The sequence below is a fragment of the Aegilops tauschii genome, chromosome 1 (genome assembly GCF_002575655.3).
Source record: "Aegilops tauschii subsp. strangulata cultivar AL8/78 chromosome 1, Aet v6.0, whole genome shotgun sequence".
In the NCBI taxonomy this organism is placed as follows: Eukaryota; Viridiplantae; Streptophyta; class Magnoliopsida; order Poales; family Poaceae; genus Aegilops; species Aegilops tauschii.
In genome coordinates, this window is record NC_053035.3 from 122,867,166 (window position 1) to 122,880,182 (window position 13,017).

Here is a 13,017-nt window from a genome sequence, read left to right on the forward strand (position 1 = left end):
AGTGATTAAAGCATTCTCGAGGACACATGGGAATTTTGTCTATTAACTTCAGCATGATTCATTGACTTGTGTTCACTGCTTTGATAAGTTGTTAGGGCATCTCCAACGGTAACCTGCAAATTTCCTCTCGCATCCGTCCTCGGACAGGGGGGACTAGTCCGCGGACACAGAAGCGGGAGGACACCATCCAACGCTAGCCGCGTACTTTTTTTTTGAGATAGCTCACCACTCATGTCAAGTGGTTAGCCGCATACATTTCAACCCGCATTTTAACAAATCGGACGGAATTCATGCAAACCGCCCGATATTCATCAAAGTTCGGATAGAAAATAGGACAACACATTCACACATACCATGCAAATTAAGTCTAGTACAGTGTGTGCACATAAATGACCGTCCCTCTATCCTGTGGTACACCACGGCAGCTCGTGCATGCTACATATAACGTGTAGACTAACATTGAGTGAATGAATCAATCAACAAGTTGAGCAAGAGGAAGAAAAACTTGTGATCTCGTCCTCTGCCGAATGCAATGGACACCTTGCCTCAAGTTGACGAACCATGTTGCAAAACTTGATGACACTGATCTGGATAGCATGCCAGCGATATGACAATGACATCATGTTGCATGGTTGAATGATGTACATGTCGTAGGGTGCAATGTGCTTTCGTGTGAAACTTTTCATGCACTTGCTCCCAGAAGGGCTCGCCTCTGCTCCTGCCTACGAAATCCGCAGATATGGCTAGCCACGCATCGCACAACAACTCATCCTCCATGGTCGAGTAGCTGACCATCCTTCGTACTCTAAAACCCACATAACATTTGAAAATAAGGTCAATGGCATTTGACCGAACACCTGCGGGCATGTGTCCGCCATGGAGGTCGTCGACAGGGGGCAAAGTGTACCTAGGTACAGACGGCTCCAGGGTGGAAAGATTCGTCGTAACGGCGAGCAGGCGCGTCAGTGTTGGTTGCGGACGTCCGGCAATGCCTCTATAGTGGCGAAAGACATACAGCAGCGACGGCGCAGGTGGAGGGTGCGGATGTAAAGCAAGCGGGAGAAGGGCGTAGTGGAAGGAAATGGGACCGGGAGGGGGGATTGGGTGGGCCGGGGGTGTCGGAGTCCTATGTTTCGGGTGTCCGGACTCCCATGAACTGACACGTCTCCAACGTATCTATAATTTATAAAGTATTCATGCCATGTTTACAACAATTTTATATGATCTTGCTATGATTTGAATGGAACTAACCCGGACTGATATTGTTTTCAGCAGAACTACCGTGATGTTGTTTTTTGTGCAGAAATCAAAGTTCTCCAAATGCAGCGAAACTTTTTGACATTTTTTTGGAACATAAGAGGCACTAGAAGCTCTGTGGGAGGACCAGAAGGGGAAGGATGTGGCCACTAGGCACCAGGGTGTGCCACCCCCCTCTGGCGTGCCCTGGTGGGTAGTGGGGCCCTCGAAGCCCATCTCAGCGTGAGACCGACGCCAAAAATTCCTATAAATATAGAAACCCCCAGAAATAACCCTAGATCGGAAGTTTCACCACCGCAAGCCTATGTAGCCACGAAAAAACAATCTGGACCCTATTTCGGCACCCTGCCGGAGGGGGAAATCATCACCTGAGGCCCTCTTCATCATCCCGACGCCCACCATGATGAGGAGGGAGTAGTCCACCCTTGGGGCTGAGGGTTTATACTGGTAGCTATGTGTTTGATCTCTCTCTCTCTCTCTCGTTCTTGATTTGGCACGATCTTGGGGTATCGCGAGCTTTGTTAACATAGTTGGATCATATGGTGTTTTCCCCTCTCTATCTTGTTGTGATGAATTGAGTTTTACCTTTGAGATTTCAATTTTATCGGATTCAATACTTTGTTGGATTTGAGAACACTTGATGTATATCTTGCTATGAATACCCGTGGTGACAATGGGGTATCATATTGATTCACTTGATGTACTTGATGTACGTTATGGCACTCAACTCGCGGATTCCCGAGGTGACATTGGGGTAAACTATGCATAGGGGTTGATGCACGTTTTCATCTTTGTTTCTCCAGTAGAAATCTTGGGGCACTCTTTCAAGTTCTTTGTGTTGGATTGAGTATTATGGATCTGAAGTTGTTTGGTCCATAGCGTATAATCAACTCACGGATACTCGTGGTGACATTGAAGTATCTAGGTGACATTAGAGTTGGTTGATGTGTATCATATGGTGTTATTTTAGTATGAACTCTTGGACTGTTTGTGACACTTATACGAATAGCTCGATAGATTGATCGGAAAGGATAACTTTGAGGTGGTTCCGTACCCTACAAACAATTTCGTCTTATGTTCTCCGCTAGATAAGAACTTTGGAGTGATTCTTTATCGCACGTTGAGGGATTGCCATATGATCCAATTATGTTAGCATTGTTGAGAGATTGCATTAGCGAAAGTATGAACCCTATGCCTTGTTTCTAAGCATTGCAATACCATTTGTGCTCACTTTTGTTACTTGCTACCTTGCTGTTTTTATTGTTCCTATTACAAAAACCTATATCTACTATCCATATTGCACTTGTATCATCATCTCTTCGCCGAACTAGTGCACCTATACAATTTACCATTGTATTTGGTGTGTTGGGGACACAAGAGACTCATTGTTATTTGGTTGCAGGGTTGTTTGAGAGAGACCATCTTCATCCTACGCCTCCCACGGATTGATAAACCTTAGGTCATCCACTTGAGGGAAAAGTGCTACTGTCCTACAAAACTCTGCGCTTGGAGGCCCAACACGAGTCTACAAGAATAAATTTGCGTAGTAGATATTAAGATGTTTTCTCGCGCCGTTACCGGGGAGGTGAGTGCTTGAAGGTATATCTTTAGATCATGCAACAGAATCTTTTAGTTTCTTGTTTTATCACTATTTTGGTTTTATAAAAGAAAACTACAAAAAAATGGAATTGAGGTTGCCTCATATTATTCGTCTTTATCATGTCTTTCTTGAAAATGATGGAAAGGAAAATTGTGCTCAATTGATAGAAGAAGAATTCAATAGAATGTTTGGCATAAATGATGAGCATGATTGCAATGTTGTTAGTATGAATTCTATGAATATCCATGATGCTAACGATATGCAAAGCCACAAGATTGGGGAAGCTATGTTTGACGAAGATGATATTTTTAGTCCCCCAAGTTCTGATGTGCAAATTTGTTATAAAGATTTCATGCCTCCTATTTAGGATGACTATATTGATGAAAGTGGGCTTGGAAGAGTGTCAACTCTAGTTAATGATCCCACTATTTTGGAGGGTGTTGAATCTTATTGTTATAATGATGAAAGTGGATTTGGAGAGGTCATGACTTTATTTAGTTATGAATCCACTATTTTGGAAGAGGTTTCAATTGACTATGATAAAAAAGTTGCTACCTATGATGATTATTGTGATGACATGTATGCTATAAAGAATAAAGATAACCATGAAACTTGTCATCATGATTTTAATGTTCAATTTGATTATGTCAATCAAGTATCTCATGATAGTTATTTTATTGAGTTTGCTCCCACTACTATTGACGAGAAGGAATTTGCTTATGTGGAGAGTAATAAAATGTCTATGCTTGTGGATCATGAAAAGAATGCTTTATGTGAAAGCTATATTGTTGAATTTGTTCATGATGCTAGTGAAAATTATCATGAGGGAGTAATATATGCTTTTACATATCTCAATAATATCATGTTTCCTCTCTATGTGTTGAAAGTTTTGAAGTTATGCTTGTTTTTCCTTCCTATGCTAGTTAATTCTTGTTCCCATGAATTATTTGCTCCCAAAATCCCTATGCATAGGAAGTGAGTTAGGCTTAAATGTGCTAGTCATATGCTTCATGATGCTCCCGTTATGGTTCAATTCTTTACTTCTATATGAGCATCATTATGCCTAGCTAAAAGGGCATTAAAGAAAAGTGTGTGTTGGGAGACAACCCAACATTTACCCCTACTGTTTTTTGTGTGTTAACATGATTATGATACTGTAGTAATCATGTTTTATAGCTTTTGTTTCAATAAAGTACCAAGTAAAGCCTCCGGGATAGTGTGGATGATACTTGACTTGATTGTGTGCAAAAACAGAAACTTTTGCGCCCAATAACAGAATTGTTAAAAATCAATGGGCGTCGAAAAATTCTGAATTTTTTACAGATGATTTATATACAAATATCCTACGTTTTTCTAATTTGTCAGAATTGTTTAAGTAACAGAAGTGTAGTAATTATTCAGATCTTTACAGACTGTTTTGTTTTTGACAGATTCTGTTTGCAATGCATAGTTTGCTTGTTTTATGGTTTCTATGGCTTATATTGCTTAATATAAATTGTGGAAATTATAGAGTACAGTAGGCTTTATGAGGAAACAATTATGAATCTTGTACTCCCTCCGTCCCAAATTAAGTGACTCAACTTTGTACTAATTTTAGTATAAAGTTAGTGTAAAGTTGAGTCACTTATTTTGGGACGGAGGGAGTATTTGACAGTACCTAAGTGGATGATTTGTTTTACTATGCTAAACCATCTCACGAAGTTTCGTTAAGTTTCTTGTGATTGCAGTTTTCAAGTTTTGGGTGAGATATCGATATGAGGAGAATAAGGAGTGGCAAGACCCTAAGCTTCAGGATGCCCAAGGCACCCAAGGTAATATTCAAGGAAGATCCAAGCAACTAATATTGGGGATGCCCCAGAAGGCATCCCCACTTTCGTCTCCAACATTATCGGTAACCTTACTTGGGGCTATATTTTTATTCATCACATGATATGTGTTTTGCTTGGAGCGTCATTTCTTTTACTAGGATTCGATTTATGTTATTTACAATAATGTTTTATATCTTTTATTTCAATAAAAGTGTCAAGGATATCCTTTACCATGTTTATTTTGCAAGTCTATATGTTGCTGTTTGAAAACAGAAAGTTTGTTGTTATGTTTTGAATATTTTTGAATAGTCAGGACATGAAAAAATGTTGAAATTTTTACACAGTGAGCTTTGATAAATTTTCTACAGTGTGGTAATTTTTAGATTTTTTGGAGTTAGGGAAATATGAATATTATTGCACTCTTTACAGACTGTCCTGTTTAGACAGATTGATGTTATGTTTGCATTGTTTGCATATGTTTGCTTTTGTTTAATGATTCTATTTGAGGATAGGAGTATTAAATATGCAGAGGAATTTAGCATCAATGTTAAATTATAATTTTAGTGATTTGTTACAGTAGAGAATGATAAGGTGTTGCATTGATTTATACTAACTTATCTCACGAGTTCTTGTTGAGTTTTTGTGTGGATGAAGTTTTTAAGATTAAGAGAAACCATGATATGAGAGGAAGTAAGGAGACACAAGAGCTCAACCTTGGGGATGCCCAAGGCATCCCAAGATAATATTTCAAGAAGTATCAAGCATCTAAGCTTGGGGACGCCCCGGTAGGCATCCCACCTTTCTTCACCAACAATTATCGGACAGTATCAGTTGAGCTTAAGTTCTGCTTCTTCACACGTTGTGTGATATCCTTGGTGTGTCCTTTTATTTTCAATTTCCTTGCTATTTTAATAAAATATTTAAGATCTGAAATTTTTAAATGGGAGAGAGTCCTCACATAGCTACCTGATTACTTGAATCTGCGTTGGTATTTTCCGAAGAGGACAGGATGATGCAGCACAACAAAGGTAAGTATTTACCTCAGTTATGAAACCAAGGTTATCAATCCAGTAGGAGAACCAAGCAACACCCTGTAAACAGCACCTCCACACAAACAACAAAAACTTGCAACCCAACATGTAAGAGGGGTTGTCAATCCCTCCTCGGTATTGAGATAGATTAAATTGTATGATATTTGATAAATAGATATAATTAAAAAACAAAATAAAGAAATAAAGAAAAAATGCAGCAAGGCATTTTTGGTTCAATATGATAGGAAAATATACCTGGGGGTTGTAGTTTTCACTAGAGGCTTCTCTCGAGAAAAAAACATACAGTGGGTAAATGTTGGGCAATTGATAGAAAAGCGAATAATCATGATGATATCCAAGGCAATGATCATGTATATAGGCATCACGTCCAAGATTAGTAGACCGAAACGATTCTTCATCTACTACTATTACTCCACACATCGACCGCTATCCAGCATGCATCTAGTGTATTAAGTTCATGAAAAAATGGAGTAATGCAATAAGAACGATGACATGATGTAGACGAGATCTATTCATGTAGGAATAGACCTCATATTTTTATCCTTAATAGCAATGAGACATGCGTGTCATGTCTCTTTTTGTAACTGAGATTGAGCACCACAAGATCGAACCCATCACAAAGCACCTCTTCCCATGGCAAGAAAATTTAATTTAGTTGGCCAAACCAAACCAAAATTTCGGAGAAGAAATATGAAGCTATAACAATCATGCATAAAAGAGTTCGGCAAAGACTCAAATAATATTCATGGATAGAATTGATCATAAACCCACAATTCATCGGATCCCAACAAACACACAGAAAAAATTCATTACATCAAATAGATCTCCATGAACATCGAGGAGAACATTGTATTGAAGATCAAAAAGAGAGAAGAAGTCATCTAGCTACTAGCTACGGACCCGTAGGTCTGTGGTAAACTACTCACACATCATCGGAGGGGTAACAAGGATGATGAAGAACCCCTACTTGATCGTTGCCCCCTCCGGCAGAGTGTTGGAAAAGACCTCTAGATTGGATCTCATGGTTTTGGAACTTGCGGCGGCGGAAACTATATTTCCTCGAATCTCCTAGGGTTTTTGGGATTTTAGAGTATTTATAGAGGTGAAGGTCGGTGGAGAAGCTTCCCGTGGGCTCAACTACCCACGAGGGTGCGCCCGGGGCGTTTGACGCGCCCTGGTGCCTAGTGGGCCCCACGGGCCTCCTCCCGTGCGTATCTTTGGCTCCCTGGGTGTTTTTTGAGCAGAAAAAAAATCTCCAAAAAGTTTCGTGGAATTTAGATTCCATTTGTTATTGATATTCTATAATGTAAAAAACAAGCAAAAAACAACAACTGGCACTGGGCACTATGTCGATGATTAGTCCCAAAACATGATATAAATTTGCTAGAAATGAAAATAAAACATCCAAGATTGATAATATAACAGCATGGAACAATAAAAAATTATAGATATGTTGGAGACGTATCACTACCCATTTACTTAACTACTCGCTTGATCTTCACTTATATCTTTTTGGAGTAGTTTGTCATTTACTCCCGTGCTTCACTGATATCTTAAGAGTAAACTGTTGAATGAATTGAATATCATAAAGTTGAAATTATATGTGCTTCATATGCTTGTATCATACCTAGTAGTAGCTTCACATCGGGTTTAGAAAGTGAAATCTTCTGAAGCTTGACAATCACAATATTGGTCATACAAGCAATTCATGAATGATTAGTATAAGGAAGAGAACTGTCACATACAAATATATTATCTTGGACATCTTTTATGGTTGTGAATACCCATTAATTATTTTCAAACTTGAGCAAATTAGTTGAAGTTGGACAAGGAAGAGAACGTAATGAGTTATGGTTGTGTATATTTGCATAGAAGTTATATTGTTATGGATCCTCCAATATGTGGTGTTTGCTTAGGATCTTTTGCTAGCCAAAAATTCATACTAAGTAGAGATACTACTTGTGCATCAAAAAACCCTTAAACCCAATTTCTTGCCATGAGTGTCCACCATACCTACCTATGGATTGAATAAGATCCTTCAAGAAAGTTGTCATCGGTGCATAAAGCAAAAAATGCTCCGAAATATGTTTGATCTTTTATTGTAAGAGAAAATGGGCGTTGTACAAACTTGTGATGGCAAAGTAATAAAAGCGACGAACTGCATAATAAAGATTGCTATCGTAAGGGGCAATATAACGTGACATTCCTTTGCGTTAAGAGATTGCGCATCCAAAAATGAAAACCGCATGACAACCTCTGCTTCCCTCTGCGAAGGGCCTATCTTTTACTTTTCAGTATTTACTTTTATGCAAGAGTCAATAGTATGCATTCTCATTTCAACCTCTATTATTCTCTAGTTGGCAAGCATCATGTGGTGGGGAAAGATCTAGGCACATATGAGTAGTCAAATATATTTGATCATGAATTATTATTGTTGACAATTATCTCTATGACAAATGAGTTGGGCAGCGAAACATTAAGCCCATATCTTTCTTTGTGTTCGATGGATGCCGTTTGTTCCAAAAATATGATTTGAGTACTAGCAATCATAGAAGACTATATGATAATTCAGTATGTGGAGCTCTTACTTAGACTTTGTTTAATAAGTTGAATTGTAATTGCTTGGTGACTAAGAACATAGGTTGTTAAGTTTCAAGAAAATGCATTGTTTGAACCATAACATGTTAATTGATTGCTACATTATCATGAGAAGTTTTATGAGAAAGAGTTGCTATTATGATGCTAGGAAAAGTGATTGAAATTATCATTGATCAAACTTATACACTATGCTAGCATTCACACTTCATAAATTATTTATTTTATCATTTACCTGCTCGAGGACGAGCAAGAATTAAGCTTGGGGATGCTGATATGTCTCCAACGTATCTATAATTTATGAAGTATGCATGCCATGTTTACAACAATTTTATATGATTTTGGTATGATTTGAATGGAACTAACCCGGACTGACGCTGTTTTCAGCAGAACCAATGTGGTGTTGTTTTTTGTGCAGAAATCAAAGTTCTCCAAATGCAGCGAAACTTTTTGAAGTTTTTTCCGAACAAAAGAGGCACTAGAAGCTTCATGGGAGGTCCAGAAGGGGAAGGAGGTGGCCACTAGGCACCCGGGCGCGCCACCCCCGTCTGGCGCGCCCTAGTGGGTAGTGGGGCCCTCGAAGGCCATCTCAGCGTGAGACCGACGCCAAAAATCCTATAAATATAGAAACCCCAGAAATAACCCTAGATTGGAAGTTCCGCCGCCGCAAGCCTCTATAGCCATGAAAAACCAATCCAGACCCTGTTCGGGCACCTTGTCGGAGGGGGAAATCATCACCGGAGGCCATCTTCATCATCCCGGCGGCCACCATGATGAGGAGGGAGTAGTCCACTCTCGGGCTGAGGGTTTATACTAGTAGCTATGTGTTTGATCTCTCTCTCCCTCTCATGTTCTTGATTTGGCACGATCTTGATGTATCGCGAGCTTTGTTAATATAGTTGGATCATATGGTATTTCCCCCTCTCTATCATATTGTGATTAATTGAGTTTTACCTTTGAGATTTCACTTTTATCGAATTGAATACTTTGTTGGATTTGAGAACACTTGATGTATGTCTTTCTATGAATACCTGTGGTGACAATGGGGTATCATATTGGTTCACTTGGTGTATGTTTTGGCACTTGACTCGTGGATTCCCGAGGTGACATTGGGGTAAACTATGCATAGGGGTTGATGCACGTTTTCGTCTTTGTTTACCTGGTAGAAATCTTGGGGCACTCTTTCAAGTTCTTTGTGTTGGATTGAGTATTATGAATCTGAAGTTGTTTGGTGCATATAATATAATCAACTCACGAATATGATGTTTGCTTGAACTACGTCGGTATTTCTCCAAAGAGGAAGGGATGATGCAGCACAAGAACGGTAGGTATTTCCCTGAGTGATGAGACCAAGGTTATCGAACCAGTAGGAGAACCACGCAACACTACGTGAACGGCACCTGCACACAAATAACAAATACTCGCAACCCGACATATTAAAGGGGTTGTCAATCCCTTTCGGGCAACGGTGCCAGAAATTGGCAAGTAGACGGGATAAAAATATGATAGATTGGATAAATAGATCTCGCGGGAATGCGAAATAAAATAAATAAGAATAAATTGCAGCAAGGTATTTTTGTATTTTTGGTTTAATAGATCTGAAAATAAAAGCAAATAAAAATAGATCGCGAAGGCCAATATAATAAAGAAGAGACCCGGGGGCCGTAGATTTCACTAGTGGCTTCTCTCAAGAAAAATAGCAAACGGTGGGTAACCGAATTACTGTTGGGCAATTGATAAAACTTCAAATAATCATGATGATATCTAGGCAATAATCATTATATAGGCATCACGTCCAAGATTAGTAGACCGACTCCTGCCTGCATCTACTACTATTACTCCACACATCGACCACTATCCAGCATGCATCTAGTGTATTAAGTTCATGGAGAAACGGAGTAATGCAATAAGAACGATGACATGATGTAGACAAGATCTATTTATGTAGAAATAGACCCCATCTTGTTATCCTTAATAGCAACGATACATATGTGTCGGTTCCCCTTCTGTCACTGGGATCAAGCACCGTAAGATCGAACCCATCACAAAGCACCTCCTCCCATTGCAAGATAAATAGATCAAGTTGGCCAAACAAAACCCAAATATCAGAGAAGAAATACGAGGCTATAAGCAATCATGCATATAAGAGATCAAAGAAGACTCAAATAACTTTCATGGATAAAAAGATAGATCTGATCATAAACTCAAAGTTCATCGGATCCCAACAAACACACGCAAAAAAGAGTTACATCATATGGATCTCCAAGACACCATTGTATTGAGAATCAAAAGGGAGAGAGGAAGCCGTCTAGCTACTAACTACGGACCTGTAGGTCTACAATGAACTACCCACGCATCATCAGAGAGGCACCAATGGACATGATGAACCCCTCCGTGAGGGTGTCTAGATTGGATCTGGTGGTCCTGGAACTTGCAGCGGCTGGAATTGATTTTCGTCCACTCCCCTAGGGTTTCTGGAATATTGGGGTACTTATAGAGCAAAGAGGCGGTGCGGGAGGCCGCCAAGGTGGTCACAACCCACCTGGGCGCGCCTGAGGGCCCAGGCGTGCCCTCGTGGGTTGTGCCCCCTTGGGGCAAACCCCAGGTGCCTCTTAGGCCCATTGGGTGTCTTCTGGTCCATAAAAAGTCCGCAAAAAGTTTCACTCCATTTGGACTCTGTTTGGTATTGATTTCCTGCGATGTAAAAAACATGTAGAAAACAACAACTGGCACTTGGCACTATGTCAATAGGTTAGTGCCAGAAAATGATATAAAATTACTATAAAATGATTGTAAAACATCCAAGAATGATAATATAACAGCATGGAACAATCAAAATTATAGATACGTTGGAGACGTATCAGGATACTCGTGGTGACATTGGAGTATCTAGGTGACATTAGAGTTGGTTGATGTGTATCATATGGTGTTATTTTAGTACAAACTCTTGGGATGTTTGTGACACTTATAGAAATAGCTCGACAGATTGATCGGAAAGGGTAACTTTGAGGTGGTTTCGTACCCTACAAATAATTTCGTCTTATGTTCTCCACTGGATAAGAACTTTTGAGTGATTCTTTATCGCGTTGAGGGATTGCCATATGATCCAATTATGTTAGCATTATTGAGAGATTGCACTAGCGAAAATATGAACCCTAGGCCTTGTTTGTAAGCATTGCAATACCGTTTGTGCTCACTTTTGTTACTTGCTACCTTTGCTGTTTTTATGGTTCCTATAACAAAAACCTATATCTACTATCCATATTACACTTGTATCACCATCTCTTCGCCGAACTAGTGCACCTATACAATTTATCATTGTATTTGGTGTGTTGGGGACACAAGAGACTCATTGTTATTTGGTTGGAGGGTTGTTTGAGAGAGACTGTCTTCATCCTACGCCTCCCACAGATTGATAAACCTTAGGTCATCCACTTGAGGGAAAATTGCTACTGTCCTACAAAACTCTGCGCTTGGAGGCCCAACACGAGTCTACACGAATAAAGTTGCATAGTAGACATCACAAAGATGCACCACTTTGTCTCCAATTTGCGGGAAAAATTGTATCCAGACCGCCCCGTGGACCGATACACGCCTGCATTGGATGGCTTCCTCGGTCCGGACAACGTAGTTCGGGTGGATACGGGCGATTTGTGGGTCCGCCTTAGAATGCCCTTTTGTGGGTGGACCGGTGCTGAGGTGCCCTTATTACTTGAATAAACAACCTACTTATGATTACCTTCACTTGCAAGCATCCGCTACTACAAGAGAAGAATTAAGATAAATCTAACCATAGCATGAAACATATGGATCCAAATCAGCCACTTACAGAATAGCTCATAAACTGGGGTTTAGTTTTCTATCACTCCAACAACCCATCATCTACTAAGTAATCTCACAATGCCTTCCCCTAGGCCCAAGCATGGTAATGTGTCATGCAGTTAAGGTTCACACGACACCACTAGAGGAAGAACAACATAACACATCATCCAAACATTAAATGAAAACCAACTTCACATGATTACTTGTAACAAGACTTGTCCCATGTCCTCAAGAACAAACAGAACAACTCACAAATCATATTCATGTTCATGATCAGAGGAGATAAATGCATGATTAACAGTCTAAACATATAATCTTCCACCAAGTAAACTAACAAGCATCAACTACGAGATGTAATCAACACTACTAACAACCCACAGGTGCCAATCTAAGGTTTGAGACAAAGATTGGATACAAGAGATGAACTAGATTTTGGAGATGAGATGGTGTTGGTGAATATGTTGATGGAGATGAGTCCTCCCATGATGAGATGAGCGTTGGTGATGATGATGGCTTCGATTTCCCCCCCTCCTAGAGGGTAGTATCCCGACGGAATCGCTCCACCGGGGAGCAAAAGTGCTCCTATCGAGGTTCTGCCTCAAGACGGCGGCGCTTCTCTTGAAAGTCTTCTGGTGATTTTTTTCTAGGGCAAATTGCTTCATATAGTAGGAGATGGGCTTCGAAGGCCTTCTGTGGGCCCCAGAAGCTCACGTGGCACACCCCAGGGAGGCGCCACCTGAGCTTGTGGGCCCATGCTATGTCCTCTTATGTATATTTCTCTTCCAATATGTTTTTATATCCCAAATTAAATCTCTGTAAGCTTTCAGGTAATTTGGACCTTCAGAGAATAGCTATCTCTACTATAACTCTTTTCAGGCCCAGA